Genomic DNA, 7,235 nt, shown 5'->3' with positions numbered 1-7,235 from the left:
TCTCACGCCAATGATACATTGCGTGTAAGAAGAAATGGTTAATTGCTGTGAAAAGAGATAATCATAATTTTGGATAGCTAATCATCAACATAACTTTGGAATTTTGATAATTTGCATGTTAAGGTTTGGATAAGAGGAATTGTGGTGAAATTGTTGTCTTGGTAAGCTTCTTTAAAATCTTTCACAAACTTATTTAGTTCACGTTTTTCTTTGTTATCTTGTTTTTTAATTTTCTTGTTTTCAACGTTCTTTTGAAGAAATTTTTTCAAAACTCCTTTATTAAGTTTTAGTTGAGTCATTAGTTTTTATTTTATTAGTTAGGTGCCTAGAATAATTTAAGATTTAAATTAGTTTATAATTCACAACAACTTGGGAATTAATTCAGTCTCTGTGGGAACGACCTTGTACTTGCCTTGGTTATAAGGGGTGTTTTTCGGCCGGAACGGATCGGAAACCACTGTTCCGAATTCCGTTCCGAAGATTTTCGGAATTACCTTTTAGTTCCGAGTCCGATTCCGAAATTTCGGAATGTACTAACTCTATTCTGATGCGGAATTTTCGGCATTATCGGAATTTTCGGAAGTTAATATTTTCGGAATTTTCGGATAATAGTTTCGGCATTTTCGGATAATAATTTTGGAAATCAAATTTTGAAATTTTCTTGTGAATCATGATTAAGCCAACCAAACAGGAAAAAATCTACAAATTTATATTATATTATATTTTACATATATATATATATCATGTGAATATACTTGATAAAAAATAATGTTATATAAACTTTATCTTGGATACTACTACATACTTACTATTAGGGTTCAATCCTAATGTGTTTCTATGATCATCGCTATTTTTTAATTTTCATAATCATGATTTATGCATGAACAAGAGTTTGATACCAATTTGTATTTGATACAACATGTCAATGTCCTACCTTTTTTAAGGGTAAGTTACCTATTGATGTACCTAACTTTTTTGCAACCCCCTATTGTTTATGTTCACATTATTAAGAAAATAGTACTACATTAGCACCTGGGCAATTGATTATAAAGAAAATAAGTTTATAATTAAATGCATGACCTCATACCCCAATGAGTCCTATTCAAGAAATTGAGTTAGAATTAAAAGAAAAAAAAATCAATACACTACGTATTTTAGATCAATTCAAAATTGGTTGCATTACAAATTTTTTTTTTTCCTTTTACTAATATTTTTAAATGTACTTAAATTTTTTTCATTATGTATGTATAATGTATATATAATGTTCGCCAATAATATTAAAGAAAACTTGTGTCTTTGGTTGGTTGTGACAGAACTATGGACAAATTAAAAATTGTGGGAATGCATTAAATGTCTTGCATATAAATTAAATATATTGATTGTTGTCTAAACTTTTGTAGGATTAATTCAAAATATTTCGGAATAAATCGGAATTTCTCGATCGGAATGTTTTTCAAATATTCGGAATTTTTAAAATCGGAATATATTAGGAATATATCGGAATTATTGGATCGGAATGAGTTCGGAACATTTTGGAATATTTCGGATCGAAAATTTCGGAAATTTCGGAAGTTCCATGTACATTCCGAATCCGATCCAATTTTTTTCGGAAATTTCGGATTTCGGCATTTACGGAATTCGGATTTGTCGGAGCCGGATTTTTTTGGAAATATTCGGACCGGAATCGGTCGGAATCGGATTTTCCAATCCAACTTGCACCCCTAGTTATAATGCATTAACCTTGTGCGCTTGCAAGTTTATTTATTGAATTTAACTATCTAAATTTTAAGTAGTAAAATTATGCATCATATACATATTAACTCTAACACACTAACGCATTGAAAGGGTTATAACAGATGCCTGAAAAAAGAAAAAAAAAACAAATAAAAGCTTTTTGCATAAGGAACCAATTATATGACAGGTTCTTGAATTGAACTAGTTAACCATGTATTAGATCGTCAATCTAAAATATATAAGATAATGGGAAAGTGAACTAATAACGTGAATGAATTAGAAATATGTAGAGGTAACAAAGAGAGTGAATCATATGCTAAAATGTTCGCATACAAAAAAAAATTATATAATTGTTTGGGGAAGAGGTATATGATAATATGGGAAGAGGTTATATGATAATATGGGAAGAGGTATCAATACCAACCTTTCAACTCTTCCCTTGAGGCACCGGACAGTTAGTCTTCTTTCATTTTTTTGCAGAGTGATTCTTTGCCAAGGCTACCAATACCGCTTGGTCCTGTGTCAGTACAGTACTGTTCACGTGTTCGCTTAGTTATGGCACCTTGTACCATTCTGATTTGTCAAAATCATAATCTGTAACGTCCTCATAAAAAGAATTCTTTTTGTTGGAATATTGTTTCATTGTTCGGTTGAGCTCTTCAGCGTCTTGTTCATACAGTGCGCGGACTCCACACTTCTTCACCTTCACCACCGACTTCTCTCCTAGATTAGATCTTGCGTAGAAAAGAAACCGAATCTTATTATCGCATTTCTCCCTCCAATAGGTCCCAGGTCTCCCGTTTGGTTCCAAAAAGACATCTTGCCTAGACATGAGGAGCAACCAAAGGTGATCGGACGCTACATCGTCTACCCCAATACAACAACCCGGGCACGCAGGGGTGTTTAAATCAAAAAGGCAGCGAAAATAGATTGAATGACGTTCTAAACCAATTAGCTCCTCAGCGGTAGGTGAAATTTCTTGAACAGGTCCAACTAGAGCACAAAAAGCAAACCCCACCCACTTGCTATTAGAATCCGAAGGTAGAGTCTCAATTAGTGGGTCTCCCACAGTTTGATTACTGAACCACTCAGGAATTTCACTTCCAGGAATTATAATACTGAATAAGCTCAAAGAACGAGGACTTTCCTGCACCAAAGGAAGGATATAAATAGTACTACACAACTAAAGTGGGAAGGAGGGAGAGAGGGAGAAGGAGAAGTACCTGAAGGAATTTCTTCAGCGTTAAATATATTATGAAACTGGAACCTTCATGGTCAACCAAACTGAAGCAATTGAAAGAAGTAATAAAAACGTCTTTTGCGCTGCACATCCATGGTTGATATGGGAATATTTTCAAGTAAGTACAATTATCCATCTGTACAATAAACTCTAGTCGTCTGTTTGATGGAAGGCTTGGCAATTTTTGAAGCCTTTTGCAATTCTTCAATATGAACCACCTAAGCTTAGAAAGCCCACTGATGCTTGCAGGAAGGCTAACAAAATGGTTTCCACCAAGATTTAATATTTCTAAAAGGGACAATAAACCAATATCTTCAGGTATTGCTCCTTCACAAAGATTGCAGTCATTCAGATTTAGACACTTCAAAAAGTGTAAATCTTTTAAGGAAGCTAACACCAGACCCACAGGGTGCAGATTCATTCTTGGAAGTAAGCTAAAAGTGAAGAAAGAATGCCATGATTTAGGCAGTTCGATATTTTTCACTGGAACCAGGGGTGATGACGCATCTCTCATAGAAATTCCACTCACATCAATCTCCTTCAAACTCGGGATCAAATGTACAATTGATGAAGGCATTTGCTCAACAGCAGTGAAGCTTAAAGAAAGCTTCGAAAAATTCTTCATTTCTCCCACAAATTCTGGAATCTTTTTCACTTTTGAACACCCAGAAAGATCAAATGTTTCAAGAGATTCCAGTTCTACTTCACTTGGGAGACTCTTAATCCTTTTACAATTTTTAAAATTCAGAACTCTTAGTCTTTTGAGAGGGGCAATGGATGGATGAATCTTAACAATATTAGTACAACCTTCAAAAACCAGCCTCTCAAGATTCTGAGTACCTGTGAAATCTGGGGTCCTTGTCAAGTTCTCGGAGTAACTAAGATCAATGGATTTCAACTTGATCATGAACTGTATAAAACATGAAAATGGTAGATTAATTAACTTCCGATAAACTTACAATTTATTGAAATTGAAAAGAAATGGATTTACAAAGGTCTACCTTTATTCCATTCCAAAGGTGATCAATTTTGCTATGCTGCAGACTAAGTTCAGCAAGTTCATCCGGTTGAAATCTTGGTGGCAGACATTTGGAGGGATACCAACTCCACTCCAGAAACCTTAAGGAATTGGGAAGATACTTTGGGCCCAAAGAAAGGCGCAAGTTATTAATCTTGAGCAACTTGAGTTTACACGTCTTAGTGAATGCTTCAGGATTCCAGTGTGCCGCTTCAAATTTCTGCAAGCATAGGACTATGCCTTCAATGGCTTCCGTTCCCTTGCAAATAGGAATAAAAGTAAAGTTAATGTCATAATCAAGTCTCTCTTATCATGTTTAATGGAATTATGGTATGTTATCCAAGGCTTTGGTATTTTATTTTTTGCGCAACTTCTTACCGTATTGTACGTGAGTACATGAATGATGTCACTGTGAAGCCACAAGCGACTGCGACCACCTGGCTCGTCAAAACTCTTGACGAACAATCTCCCATGCCATTTCTTGTATCAAATCATGAATGGACAGACGCTTGTTTGAAAGAGACAAGAGAGATTTCTCAATAAGAACATGTATCACAATACGAGTGCCAACAAAACCACAACTGTCTAGTATTTTAATCACAGTTTCCTTGTCATAAGACTTATGGAAACATGCAACATCAAGAAAAATTTTCTTCTGCATCTCCTCTAGTCCATCATAGCTTATTTTCAACATTTGAAAATTTTTTCTGTCAGGAGCTTGCTTGAGTTTATCTAGTGCACTCTTCCATTCATCTCGACTTCTTTTGTACAAAAAAGACCCCAAAGTTTTAAGAGCTAATGGAAGACCTCCTGCATAGTTTATGAAACTTTTAGACAGTTCTAGATAATCTTCTTCAAGGTCATCTTTTTGAAAGGCCTTCTTACTAAAGAGATAAAGAGCTTCATCTTGGGTTAATGGCATGACCTTATATACCTTCTCTATCCCATGTTCGACTAACAAACGTTCATCTCTAGTTGTAATGATGATTCTACTTCCCAAACCAAAGTAGTCTTTTTCTCTGATCAACATTTCCAGTTGGTCTGATTGATCTACATCATCAAGAATGAGAAGAACCTTTTTATTACATAGACACCTCTTTATCATAGTAAATCCCCTATAAGCATCATAAACTTGTATATTATTTTCCCTCAAGATATTGGAAAGCAGCTGTTTCTGTAAAGGAACTAGACCATGCATGTGTTGCATAGACCTCTCTGACATTTGCAAGTAAGCTGCTACCTTCAAAACTATGAGAAATTCTCTCATAATCTAATCTAGCTAGGGTTGTCTTACCCATTCCGCCCATCCCCCATATCCCCACAAAGCGCACATCATTTGCGCTTGTATCTAAATGCAGATCTATTTCCCTTAGTTTAGTATCAAGTCCGACTAATATATCTGAGGAATCTAACAATGAAAATGTGGGATACACTTTATCCCACACTGCATCAACAATTTTTGTGATAAGCTCTGCATCATACCTGGAAGTAGAAGAAAAAAACATTCATCAGAAGAGGTTATATGAATATATCGTAAATAAAGTGCATGGCAAAACTGAAATGCAATATTCAAGAATTGGTCTTATTAGCTATGTATCAGTTGTTGCTTCATGCTTGCTTACCTATAATCCTTTGAATTCCACCCAGCGAGATTAGCAACTTTTTTTAAAGCATTTCTCCACTCAAGCACCTCCTCTCTGTCTTCAGCACAATTCCTTTCATGGTTAACGAGGGCTGTCCCAAAACTCCCCCGTTGATGTCTTACATCAGAGGGATCCACATCATAAAAGATTGGGAAAATTCTCTCCTTCTCTTTCCTGGACTGAACAATATGGGTTAGTTCACGCAAACACCAACTTGATCAAGCGTAGTTTGCTGAAAAAATTATGATTGCGAACTTTGATTGTTCAATCGCGGTCAGAAGCTCCTGATTGATATCTGTCCCTCTTTCAAGATCTGGATCATCCCTGAAAGTTCTGATTCCTCGCCAGTCCAATTGTTTGTATAAATAGTCTGTAAAACTCCTGCGAGTGTCTTCACCCCTGAAACTCAAAAACACTTCGTATTTCCATGGACAAACCTCAGTAGCTGAAGTGAAGGCCCTTTGGCTGCTCAATGCCATTGGAAAGTGGTTTCAAGAAATCTTCTCTGAGCACGGGATTGTGGAACTAGAATTAGAAAGAAAATCAGCAGAAAGAGAGGTTCCAGGAAGCTACGCAGATAAGTATTAATGTTGATTTTCAATGAATGTTTGTATATTCCATCATGAGGAGATTTACACAGTACATAAACATATATATATATATATATATATATAGAGAGAGAGAGAGAGAGAGAGAGAGAGAGAGAGAGAGAGTGAGGGCAAGAAACCACCAGACAACATGCCACAAATTTAAGCTGTAAGGGCCAACACTAATTATAATGAAACCCAAATCAAGGAAAAGGTGGTAATCACAACTCAACAATTAGGTAGAGTGTTGACTACAAAATATCTTCAATAATTAACGCAACTACACAATTGGGTTTGTTAAATATTCTAACAATTGAACTAAGAGTGCAATTACTTATAACTCAAGCCATTAACTCAGCAATTATGTGTTCAATTCCCTCGGCATCAGTAAGCAGGACACAATCACTTTGGTGAGAAGAAAGAGAACGCATCCCAGCAAGGAAGTTTCGGTAGGGCGTTGTGGAAAACAGTCCTTTCTCATTATTTCCTTTCTCCTCTCTCTTTCATCTCAACGTTCCTGTGAATTAATTAACTTTAGTAAGCAAACATGGATCAGACCAGAGCCAGTTCACTTTGGTAAGAAAAGAAACAGGTAAAGAAAAATGACATGTCCCCCAAACCATGGAAGCTTACCTTGAAATTTCCTTTTCCTTTTTTTGTTGAAAACATTCGTCCTTTCACTTTGTAAAACACTTTCACATTTTTCCTTTCCTTTTTTTTTCCCACCTTGTCCTTTATCCTGAGCATTGGACGTGTTGAGCTCTTTCTTGAGGATCTTCTTCGGTTTTTTTTTTTTTTTTTTTTTTTTCCGTTTCTTCTTCGGTTTCTTGCTCTGACTTTTGAGTCTCCTTTCTGTGGAAATTGTTTTGGCCATGGCATCACACGTAATGTAAATTTTCATTTTTCTTTTGAGAGTTTACATTTTATGAATTGTGCTACGATGTTCATTAGAAAATTTGGTTGGCTGACGAAGATTCCCCTTACTTTAATAGCCATCCAACTCATCCGTGGTT

General features: G+C 35.7%; 1 pseudogene; it reads right to left on the bottom strand.

Moving 5' to 3' along the window:
• LOC18768457 lies at window positions 2,022–6,159 on the bottom strand (annotated as a pseudogene).

This window comes from Prunus persica, chromosome G8, assembly GCF_000346465.2.
Source record: "Prunus persica cultivar Lovell chromosome G8, Prunus_persica_NCBIv2, whole genome shotgun sequence".
Taxonomy (NCBI): domain Eukaryota; kingdom Viridiplantae; phylum Streptophyta; class Magnoliopsida; order Rosales; family Rosaceae; genus Prunus; species Prunus persica.
This window is presented reverse-complemented; position numbering and strand designations above follow the sequence as displayed.